Source organism: Bactrocera latifrons, unplaced genomic scaffold, assembly GCF_001853355.1.
Source record: "Bactrocera latifrons isolate USDA-ARS-PBARC rearing strain unplaced genomic scaffold, ASM185335v1 scaffold_4, whole genome shotgun sequence".
NCBI lineage: Eukaryota > Metazoa > Arthropoda > Insecta > Diptera > Tephritidae > Bactrocera > Bactrocera latifrons.
Window position 1 is genome coordinate 510,873 of NW_017537045.1, and position 12,670 is coordinate 523,542.

Sequence of the window (12,670 nt, forward strand, 5' to 3'; positions counted from 1 at the left end):
TGTGTGACTAATTCACTTCTGAAACCAAAAATAAGTCTCTCGGAGCCAAAAATGGAGTTACGGTCTATTTGGTCGTGATGACGGCAGAGCTGTGAGGTAATGAGTTTTCATAGTAAAATAAAATATCACATTTTCTTCACCAAAAGAATGGTCATCTTATCTAGGATTAGTTTGACAATAATTGTGTACAATAGAGCCCTATAAGCATTTGGTTCTTCTCCAAGCTTCGATGAAAATCACAGGTTGCGAATTCCGAGTTATGATGGTTATCTCCTTTTCGAGTAATAGGACAGTTTACGTCCTTTCATAGAAGACTTGTTGCTGAAGTCGACTGCTTCTAAAGTTCGTTGGTCTGCGGTTTGTACCAGTGGTTTCGTCTCTCCACGACTCTTACGACTAAAAGTCCTTATTAGAAAGACTTCTGCGTTCATATTATTTTTACAATGAAAGCGACACACTTAGTTTGCGCACTGGGTTACAAAAGTATTTGAAATCTACCGAATCCAGTCGGTGCGCGCTGCTCTGAAGTACAGAAGAAAATTACTTTCCGGACAAGCTTTGTATTCATTACATTGCCCCTTAATAGCAAATAATTAATTATTAATTATAGCATCTAGAGGTTCATTTGCGTCTGTTACGTTAAACACTCATTACCAGTCATGATTAATGCTAATCATTGATTTACAAGATAAGTAAGCTTAAGTTTATTAGTATTATTTGTTTTTAGATTAGTAATAGAGATTGAGACAACGTCAAAACCGGAACGGGAATGACTTTCGTTAATGATTTATTATTTTTTTGTTAAATGTACTCCATAAATAGTAGTGGAATGAAAATATCATTATTCTAAAAAACAAGAGAAACAAACTTGAAGTAACTTTTTTGAGTAAAATTACAACGTGCCTTCCTGCTCCTATTTATTTTTAGATGACTGTGATACAAATGCGTTGTGTTTAAAATCTAGGAGATAGGCAAGGGTCTTCGGTTGTTTTTGGTGAGATCGATGTGCCGATCGAGTGTACCGTTATGTAATAAATACAATTTGTATAGCTTTATACTTGCTTACAGCAGAAGTAGTATAAAAAGTGTGCTGTTCGCACTTTGCTAAGCTCACATTAAGTGCATATACATATGTATTATCAAATTAAAGGTTAACAAATTGAGAATTACAGCATAAGAAGTTATACAGACAAAGTGCAAACTTTGTATTTACTCACCTATACATTCCACTCTCTTACTCTCTTCTTAAGTCGTGGTATCCATAAGCCGTCAGAAGGCTGCGTATGTGGCGATCCTAAAGTTGTGAATGCGCTATACCTGAAATGGGATCATGTTGGTATTTAGTTTTTGAATTGTATCACATGTAAGTTCATTTAATAAAGTAATTTTATTTTTCTGTTTTATTGCATTTGAGACTTTTTATATTTGTGTATGTACATAAAAACATACGGGCTGGGATAAATCAACTAAGCTCGTTACATTGATCATTTATGTTTACACTTTATAAGGCGTTCCACATTTCCTTCTGGGTGCTATTAAATTCGTAATGAACTTAATATACCCGGTTCATTAAATAAAGAAAATAAAACTCATAACTCGTTAGCACACAAATATGGTTTAGTTTCACTAACATTCACGGCTTGTTTTGCAAAATAAAGCTTTTTATGTCGAGTGAAGGAAAATGCTACTCAAACACTTTAACTTTTTTATAAATAAGCTTGATATAAGTAGTTACATTCACCTATCTGTGTGAATTACTATTTACTTTCGTCAGAAATTACTGCTGCTCTTCTCCTGATTTCCGCTTTAATGCAAAGCAGTTTAGTCAAGAGTAGCGATAATCCGAATTTCCGTTAGAAGTCACATCCGGTACAATTTCCTTTACTTTCGGCTGTTTCTTGCTTATTAACACACTCACGCCGTAATCATATATTCGTTTGAGCTTATAAAGCATATTCGAGCAGACTTAAGATTTTTCAACATTTCGACAGAACTGGAGTGCTTTTTCCGAAATATGCAACAACATTCCGATTCGGAAATCGGAAATGGATATCAAACTCAGACAGTGCTTGATTTTTGATGACGAACGTAAGTATTTGATTGAAGGAGTTAGAATTAGTAAAAACACTTTTAACAATACAAACATGAAATCTAAAGCTTATTATATGATCTCCTGAGATTTACCAGATCATAAAGGTGCAGGTTATACTATGGAAGCGACTAAATTCTGCGTAGCAAGTTGTGGTAATCGGCTTCTGTCTTCAGCTGGGATACTTTTTCCTCTTATACAAATGTTGCATAACGGCTTTTCAACCGTCTTGTTGTTATTTCCACAATTTATTTGTTAATACATGTTAATTTCTTTAGCACTTTATACATTATATCACAATCTTGAATTAATAGTACTTCAAATTATAATTCCGCACTATTCACCTTCAAATGTAAACGTCAAAAGTGATAGCAGCTGCGCAACAGCATCAGTGCATTTTCACAGGGTGCATAATGTAAACAATTTTCATTGCTTAATTATTTTTACTTGTGAAATTCTCTATTTATTTCCGTTCCTGTATTTTTCCTATTATTAACATGCCCTGTAATTAAAATGTCACGCAGAATACTTTCTGCTCCGCATTCTTTTGTTTGACAGTGCTTATACATGTTAATCACACCAACAGTTCTTATTAAATTTTCTTTGTGACAAAAAAGTGTGTGTGTGCGTTTTATATATGACCTTAAGCAACTCACTATGTGAAATCAGCACAAAAGAAATTTTAGTAATGCGAACAAACTTCGGAAAGATAAAGAATATTACAGCAACTAAACGGTAAAATTATAATAAACCAACTGTGTTAGTCCTAATTAACGTAGCTTAGGCAAATGCGTATAAAATTGAAAAATGTGTGAAATTGTGTTATTGAATAATACAGTTATTGCTAGAAAAATAATAATTAAAAATAAAAATAAATAAATAAATAAAAAAATTTATACATTCATGTGAACCGCCCTGTTCCTGATCTTTTAAACAACAGCTGATTGCCAATATTAACGAAGTTGTCAAAACGGAAATTAATTTGAACTTTTGCGCTGAGCCATAAATTTTCTTCTTGAAATTAAGAAATATTAAAATATATATAAAAAAAAGTGTAAAAGAAATGTTAAATATTGTGAAAGGAAGTGATATTAAATATGTGCAAGAGTTATTTTGAGTTGTGGACTTAACTATGGAAGTAATATTCATTAAGTGTCAGTGTTATTTTGAGTTCAGAAGTTAATTGTGGAAATTGAAAGCGGAAGCTGCAGCGCTATGCTTACAAACAAGTACTGCTCAGCATTGCCGCGCAAGCATATTTGGGTGTGCTTGTAAAGGAGCTATAACAGGTCCTGGACAATTGGTAATTATAATTTCACACATTTACAGACATATCCATATTGTATTTTTTGTTGTAGAATTATTGTAGGGACAGACTGCTCGATCAAAATTTTCATAATACTGGTGGCGATAGGACTAGAGCTAGTCTAAATAAATATAACACGATATAAGCAATAACAGGCAAGCTACTTACATATAAAAATATGTATATTTTGGCACGCAACATAGTTTTTTGCAAATTATAGGTTAGCTTTGATGTTTTGGTTTAAGAAATTGCATATGTATGTATATTTCAGTGTAGCGTCCGTGAGTGTATGCAGGCTTGTGAATATGTATGGTAGTATATAAGTTTTTTATTTTGCGCTTTTAAAGAAAATGTGCACAAATGTTATTACTTGTATTTTTAATATAATAGCTTAGGCAAACACGTAAAATAATTAGTTATTTTTATTTCTTAATTCTCCATTAATACAAAAAAAATATTATGTAATTGTAACAATTTTTCTTATCCAAAGTGTACAAATGATCACTCACCTACTGATATTTTTGATTAGCAGTTTCAATTAATTAGAGTTTCATAGCTCTGTGTGCATGTGTAATAATCCCATAGTTTCAATACTTTCATAAGTAAATATCTCTACATAGTAGGTGGTACATACACATACACACAAACTTATACTTATAATATTAATTCTCCTTCCCTGCTGTTTGTTCTTATAAATTATGTAAAGCATTTGTTGCTCTCGAACATTTTTTTGTTACATTCCAAGTTTAACAGGTGGCCTTTGTGCAATAACAGATGGTCTACAAACTGTTAACAACGTTTACATTCGGCAATATTAAGAAACTGCTATTTACTGGCGCTCCAACTATGACGTAGGCGATGTTCTTTATAGTTTTTACGTTGCGCCAGAGAATGTTAATAAATTGAGAAGGCGCAAATGTTAAACTACGTGTAAAAGTGGGAAATTTTTTCACTAAATTCCAATGCGGTTACTTCGAGCCTAGTTCAAACAATTCAGGGAGAACTCGAGTTATAATCAGTATATAGATTAAATGATTCAATTGTGTTCTGAGTCATACCAGCGTATATTTAATTTTTTAGGTGAGGGTGTGATGATGTAAGTAAAAACCAATTCATATAAGAGTATAAGATATGAATCCAATATCCGGTTTCTATTGTCCATCTCATTTTCCATTTAGTATATATTCAAGCCGAGAACGAAGGCGCTGAGTATTAATTTAAGTTCGATCAGTTTGAGTTAGAAATTGTTATTTTCAATACTTGTGGAGCTAACGAAATATAAGTGAGAGTTTTTTGAAGTACCATGTCAACATACAACTTTGATTTTTGAGCTGGTTATAACTTTAGATCCGATCTTTCCGTTAATCTTAAGCAATATACATAAGCATTCAACCATTTACGTTTAGTCGTTATCAGCAAATTTTTAATTTGGAATCTTTAAAATATTTTCCTTCTGGCCATATCTTGAATACATTTTTCTTTTTGTCATTGTATGTCAACAAAAGTTTTTTTGAGCTATCCTGAGATTTTTAAAATCACTCAGAGTAAGTTTTCTATTATACTCTATTTAAAATTATTCACGAACTTTGAATGCCATATTTTTACAGGTTATTAGTAAGATGTTGCTCTTTTCGTTTTTTCGTATCTAAAGATCATATGGTTAAGCAAGCAGCCGCACTCTTTAATTTGCTTATGGCGCATTCTTAGCAAACTGTTGCATGGATTTAACTGTTATGCAGCTCCCAAGCTGGCATGCATATACACATACATGTATATTAGTTTATAACCATAAATTTTTTATCCTGCACAGCTGAGCATGCGAGTTTGTGCCATCGCCTAGAACGGTGCGCTTTACCTGTCGCTTGACCAATACAGCGTCGCACGAAAACATGTACGATGTGGTTACTTCGTAACAGCGAGATGTTAACTTAACAGTCAGCGATACCATAAATAACAACATCGCCAATTGGTCTGACTCAGTTGATGTTAAATTCGCGCCGGTTCTGTTCTTCAACGGAAATCGAAGTATATGCGCTGAGTGTTTTTGGGTTTCTCAATATTTACATATATAAAACAAAAAAAAAAATGTAATAAAATTGTATAACAAATTTGGTTCAGGCCTGAATACTACTGTGAGCACAAAATAGTAAGAATTTTCAATTTAAATTTCGCGCGAAAATCCATTCGCCGATTATTTTTGTTTTGTTGTTGGTATGACTGTCGGTGACAATTGACCTCCAATTGTTGTTAGTGTAAAAATGTTCCAGTGAAGTTGCTCTCAAGCAGGAAAGCGAAAAATAATTCCTCTTCTGGTGGCTGCCCTCAAGCGTATCGAATTCGCAGACATTTTCTTGTTTTTGTTTTCTTTTTTGGCTTTTGATTCCTGTACATACATGCATACATAACTGTGAAGCTGCGCATTGTATCAATTAGTGTGGCAATTAATGGTCTGGCCGCAGCTTAGATAGCGCGCACAACTCAATGCTACTGATAAGGGTATAAGGGTATAACGCTAAATCGTGCTGGTATGCATTTGTGTACCATTAACATACATACATTGTATGTATATGTATGCATACAAGTACAGACATTAAAGTAGCGTCAATAGGAGCGTAAAATTATTTACGGTAGCCAAAAATGCTTTTATGTGTGTATGTATGCCTGGCATCTGCTTTGATTTATTGAAAAAGGTGAATAAAAGCGAATAATCAGCGCACAATCGACAGGCAATGTGTTAAAAAAGAATTTTTTGGCGAGAAGTGCTACTGGGTGCGCTTTAATTTATCTCATAAGCAAGTAAATTGTATTTGTATTTTATGTAAATATATAAACAATGTCAAAGCATGCATACCGCCAACATTATATTAACTCACATCACATCAACAGCTCGTAAACAACACGAATAAAACGACAATAACAACAGCAATAACAAGAGCAACAATAATAATAAAGCATAATTGAAACTTTAGAAATCTATAGACTTTATCAGCAGTGAGCACAACAATTTGCCAAGCGTTGCCTCAGTATGCCACGACGTATGCAGTTTGCGGGCGTTAAGGCATGATAGATAGATAGTTTTAAGCACTCCTTTGTATAAGTGAAGCAACAACAACAAAAACAGAGCTTATGGCAAACAGTAACAGCTGAATTTTGTATTTCACCAATCTAATGACACGCTGTCAAAATAACTACTTACATATGTGTGTGTATATACCTGTATAACTGAAGACCTCGGCCTCGGAAGCAAAGCTCAGGTATTGTTTGTGTAGATTATCCGGTCACAGCAAGAACACAATGAACAGGATGCGATTAAATGAAGCGACTTTGCGCATGCATATACACGCAATATTGTCAGACAGTTTTGGAAAAATATAATGGAAATAGTTGAAGAAGATAAGTGAGTGAGATAAAAATGGATAGACAAGGTGTGGGCGTTTGTTCTTTTCATGCATTTTGAAAGCACCACATTTGCTGTGTCAGATTCTGAATTTTTGCTCAGATACGGCATCATTAGTGGTGTGGGTGCTTGAGTAGAAGATGGCACAGCTACGGACTTCCTCTTTTTTGAATATCGAGTCAAAGTCTATGTTAAATGAAATTCGGCTACGTTACGTTAGTTTAATTGAGTTATGTTACGTTAAGTTAAGTTATGTTAAGTTAATAAAAAAATGTCTCGAATTTTACTGCTGACTAGACAGTCAAAGTTTATGTTATGTAAAGTTCGGTTACGTTACGTTAGTTTAGTTGAGTTATGTTACGTTATGTTACGTTAAGTTAAGTTATGTTAAGTTAATTAGAATAAATTTCACGATTTTAACTATTGACCTACTGACAGTTTCATTTATTCACATTAAGCATTAAAATAATTACGTTTGTTTAAGTTTAGTAAAGTTGCGTTAAGGTAGGTTACGTTGTATTAAATACATTTCATAAATTAACTACTTTTCAGTCTTTTAACTTTGGTTTCTCTATGTTAAGTTAGATCAATTTAAGTAAAAATTATGGTTAATTAAAAATTAGCTATAGCTTTTAGTTTTGTTAAATAACATTACTTTAAGTTACATTATATACATATATTAAGTTAAGTTAAGCCTATATTAGTTAAAAAATTGTGCGAGCTTAACTCACAAATCCTTTAATAGTTTATGTTATGTTATGTTAAGTTAAGTTAAGTTAAGTTAAGTTAAGTTAAGTTAAGTTAAGTTAAGTTAAGTTGAGTTCAGTTCAGTTAAGTTAAGTTAAGTACAGTTAAGTTAAGTCAAGCTCAGTTCAATTACATTAAGCTAGTTCTGTTAACTTAACCGATGTCATTTAGTCCATTCAGTTCTAATTTGCTAAATTCAAAAAATCTGTATAATTATACGCACGCTTATATTATGCATACCCAAGCTATAAATATATGGCATGGCCACACAAACGTGAAGGAAGGAAGGAAGGAAATTATAATATGGGAAAACTAAATAAACAATACAAACCGTAGCAGCAATAAAAGCCCAAATAGACAATAAGAACAAACCAGCCACAGTAGGGCAATAAATAAGGTTTCGCTCGGCAAAACGGACTGCTGTAAGGTGCGGGATGCAAGGTGTGGCAGCTGGTGGTGGCAAAGAAGTGAAAGTTAAGCGTTGTAGTTATCGTTGTTGTAGGTGTTTTTTTTTTTTTTTTTTTTTTTTTTTTTTTTTTTTTTTTTTTTTTTTTTTTTTTTTTTTTAGTTTTTGCTTTTGTTCGTTTTGTTACGAATTTGTGCTTTTTACGAGTATCTGTGCTCTTGTTTTTATTACAATATGCTGTTGGAATTGCTTACTCACACTTTTGCTTCAGCGCTTTGGGTTTTTGTTTATATTTCTGATAGTGACTACCTTTTTATTTACATAGAAAACCCCGAAAGTATATATATAGACATTGAAAAAGTTTGGTCTTCTATTTTTTTACCTTCTCTCGTGTTTCTCTCAAGCACAAATCATCCTTTTGGCTCGCTTTTGATTAAACATTTTATTTGCAGTGCTGTTTTCTATGCATTTTTGAGGAGCAAAATAGTCTAGACATTGTTGTTTCAAATGAATTTCCCCTCGTTTACGTTCCGGGTGATTGAATCAGCCCTTTGCTCAGTTTGCTGTGCCAACTGAACCTAATTACCTTTCAACTTCTAAGATTTTCTCGCTTGATTTGGAAATTGTAACGGTGCAGCTTCTAAAAGAGCCAAAATGTTGAAAAGACAGAAAACAGTAGGGTAAAAGCAACTCGATTAACAATCAATCCTTTTTTCGAACACTCCTAATCTCCAGATCTCAGCAAACCTAAATTCCGAACACTTATTTAATACAAAATAGTTAAAATAGTAGAGCTTGCGTTGTGTGTTTCCGAAATTGTAACGGTACAGCTTTTGAGAAAGCCAAAAAGATAGAAGTGTTAAGAAGAAAATTGCTTTATTGTCAATTGGTCCTCCACTCGCGATACCCCCAAACTGCAGAACTCTGTAAACTTGAAGATCAGATCACATATGTTGTACCAAATGAAGTGGGTATAAATGCTGTTCGTGACAAAAACTAAAACCGAAACTGGCAATTTTTATCGTTCACGGTATTGCTTCTTATATAATCTATTAAACGAAATTAACATGTGTGATATTCCCTGTTACGGAAGCATTTTCATTTCCTAAATTGGGAAAGTTAAACTCAAGAAAACGTAAGTCATAAATATCCAAGATAGTATACAATTTTAACTAAACTTTGAAATTTTAAACGAAAACATGCATAAACAAAATAAATATTATAATTTGAAGAGCAGAGCATATTCACGATTGCTCGACTGATTCTATTCGACAGTTGAATATCATTTAGCTGACCACCCTGAAACATCTAAAGCAACTCTTGTAATATACGAGTTGTGGTGGGAATGGAAAGGGAAAATATAAGGAGAGAGTGGATTCGTCATTTTAGTTTTTGGTGCTTTTATCTTCTAAAAACCCTTATTGCAATGGAACCAAGGTTTGCATCTAAATCAGAACCATCATAAACTGTTTCCAGTATGAAAGACACTTTTCTTTCCTGAACTTCTAAATATAATGCTTATAAGAGATAATATTGGATAAAAATTCATCGAATTGGAATAGGGGTGGAAGAGCCGTCAGTTTCTCACCATAAAATGTTCTCGTCCACAAGTGAATATATGAACCCTGTGGTTCAAATCCATGAATATTTGTTCCAAATTCACAATGTTAGAGTTAGAAGATGATAGGTCTGGTGTGAGACATATTCAATTGCTTAACAATCCACTGAAACTGAGAAAGTTAATCAATACGGCAAGCTAAGTAGAATCCAGCTAATAGAGATTAATAAATGTTAAAACAAAGAAGGTGAACCTAAGTCTGTTTTTGGCATCCCATCTCTATTCCCATATTAAAAGTGAGACTTATATATTCGAAAACTTTAAAGCTCATTTTGAGAACTGAGATTGCTTGTTCGATACTGCACGGATTTTCTAGTAAACACAACAACAATGAGCTTTATGAGTTTGAAAAATCATTTAAGAATATTTTCTTCCCCAACTGAAACAATCCGCTAAAGTTTTTACTGTGTTATTTTCTGTAAATAACTTTCAAAATAGTATTTTTTCAACTGTTAAGACTTTGACTGACCAAGTTTTAGATATTTGGGTTTCAATTTCAAAGAAAAAATGCCGAGGCTCAACTTCAAAATTATATTTTGTTAAAAAAAATTAAACATATAATTCCTTTCATCTCTTCTCAGTAAACTATAAATATGTAATTATGAATATATATGTATGCAGGTTGATTTATAAATTAACCTATTCAAAACCCCGTAGGTGATTTAAATTTACCTTTTTATGTGCGGCTGTAAGTGGGTGTTGAACAGAAAAACTCGTTAATTCCAAGTGATTATCTCGAAAATAAGTACTCTTGGTTGTTTACAATGTAACAAACACATAGATGAATGGTCGCAAGTGCGTTTATTAACAGTGTGTGATGAAAGTATGAGTACATGCAAGCATGTGTGAAAACATGTTGCATTTATGCTAAGAGAATAAAATAGTCTGCATCGATTTGTTTAAAGAAGGGTTAGATTGAGGACCTTGCTGATTCCATCTGTATATACCACAGTGTTTGAAATGTAAAAGTTCCCTTGGGACCACAGAACGACCGATCGAAGGTTTACATTATGGCAGAAAAATATTACTGTTCCTTAAATCCAACGTGATTCTCTGTGTGAGTCTTTGGAAAATTGATTTTTCTGAAGACATTTTTGTTTGAAAAAGGGTTATAGCTTTGATACAAACAAAGTTAACGATTTTCTTGTTTTTATTTTTTCAAAGTTTTTCCCTCTCTATCCGAATTTCTTTTTTTTCACACACTGTTTTTAAGCAATGTATGAGTGTATATGTGTTTGCAATATTAAGTAAATGACGTGAATGAGCAATTTGCCACTGCATGAGCACATATAAACATTCGCGTTGCAAATATTACAAACAAAAAATATGCAACAACAAAATAAACAATAACAAGTAAGGAAGGGCATGATAAAGTGATAATCGAGATTTCAGGCGTGCTTGTGAACCGATTTCACCCATATTCGGTACATGTTATCAGGGTGTTAAGAAAATATTATATACTGAATTTCATTGAAATCGGCCGAGTACTTCCTGAGATATGGTTTTTAGTTCATAAGTGGGCGACGCCACGCCCATTTTCAATTTTTAAAAAAAGCCTAGATGTAGCTTTCTTCTGACATTTCTTCCGTAAAATTTAGTGTTTCTGACGTTTTTTTGTTAGTCGGTTAACGCACTTTTAGTGATTTTCAACATAACCTTTGTATGGGAGGTGGGCGTGGTTATTATCCGATTTCTTCCATTTTTGAACTGTATATGGAAATGCCTAAAAGAAACGACTCTATACAGTTTGGTTGACATAGCTATAGTAGTTTCCGAGATATGTACAAAAAAGTTAGTAGGGGGCGGGGCCACGCCCACTTTTCCAAAAAAAAAATACGTCCAAATATGCCCCTCCCTAATGCGAACCCTTGTGGCAAATTTCATTTTAATATCTTTAATTATGGCTTAGTTATGACACCTTATAGGTTTTCGGTTTCCGCCATTTTGTGGGCGCGGCAGTGGGCCGATTTTGCCCATCTTCGAACTTAACCTTCTTATGGAGCCAAGGAATACGTGTACCAAGTTTCATCATGATATCTGAATTTTACTCAAGTTACAGCTTGCACGGACGGACGGACAGACGGATTTCAACTCTACTTGTCACCCTGATCACTTTGGTATATATAACCCTATATCTGACTCTATGTAAGTATGTATGAAGTTGCGAGTTAAGTACTGTTTTATAGCATTTAAAGCGATTATAACCATCGAAACATATGTATATACATATATATATATACAGAGAAGAGTGTTTGAAACTTCAATAACGGTTACTAGTAGTACCGTTAATCATTTAATAGTGCGTAAAGAGCATACATATTTAGATGTTTGTGAGTTTCCAGCTACATGTCTGTGTGCGTGTCTACAAAAAATTTGTCTCAATGCGAGTAAAACACAATTTAAACCGTTATGCATATATATATGCATTTACGTGCGTACTTTCTACGTAATCACACACCAACGCATGCTGAAAATAAATATAAATAATCGAATAGCTTACTGCCGGTAAGTGAGTATGTACATATGTAGGGGGATGCTATGCTACTGTGTGAACAACATATGCATATGCGTACATTTCCCTATACAAAAACGTACAGTACTTGTCCAATAAATTACGAACGATGAAAAAAATATGCAGAATTCTAACTTTAATCGTTAATAAAAACATAAATATTTGGCGTATTTTAGAAAAAAAAAAATATTTTTTATTTCCTAAAAACTTATTATATTTTTGTATTGAATCATATACAATATTTTGCCGCCCCTCCTTAAACTGAAATTTTTGCTCGCGTTCGTAATTTATTGGAGAAGTACTGTACATACATACATACATGCTCTTACGTACAAGTACACATATTGAGCTCTTCCCTGCCTTGTGCAATGTTTCCTCACCGCAGAGCAGGAAATAACGAGATTGCGCTTCATTTCATAAAAAGCTTTATTGCCAATAACAGTATAAGTAGCAACAACAAAGACAAAAATAGATATACGAAAAAGCAATTTGTAAAATGCAAAGCGCAGAAAACTTGCAAACAAAGTTGCAAAACAACAGTAAAAGTATTAAAAGCAAATAATAACAAACAAAACAAAAAAAGAATAACAACAAA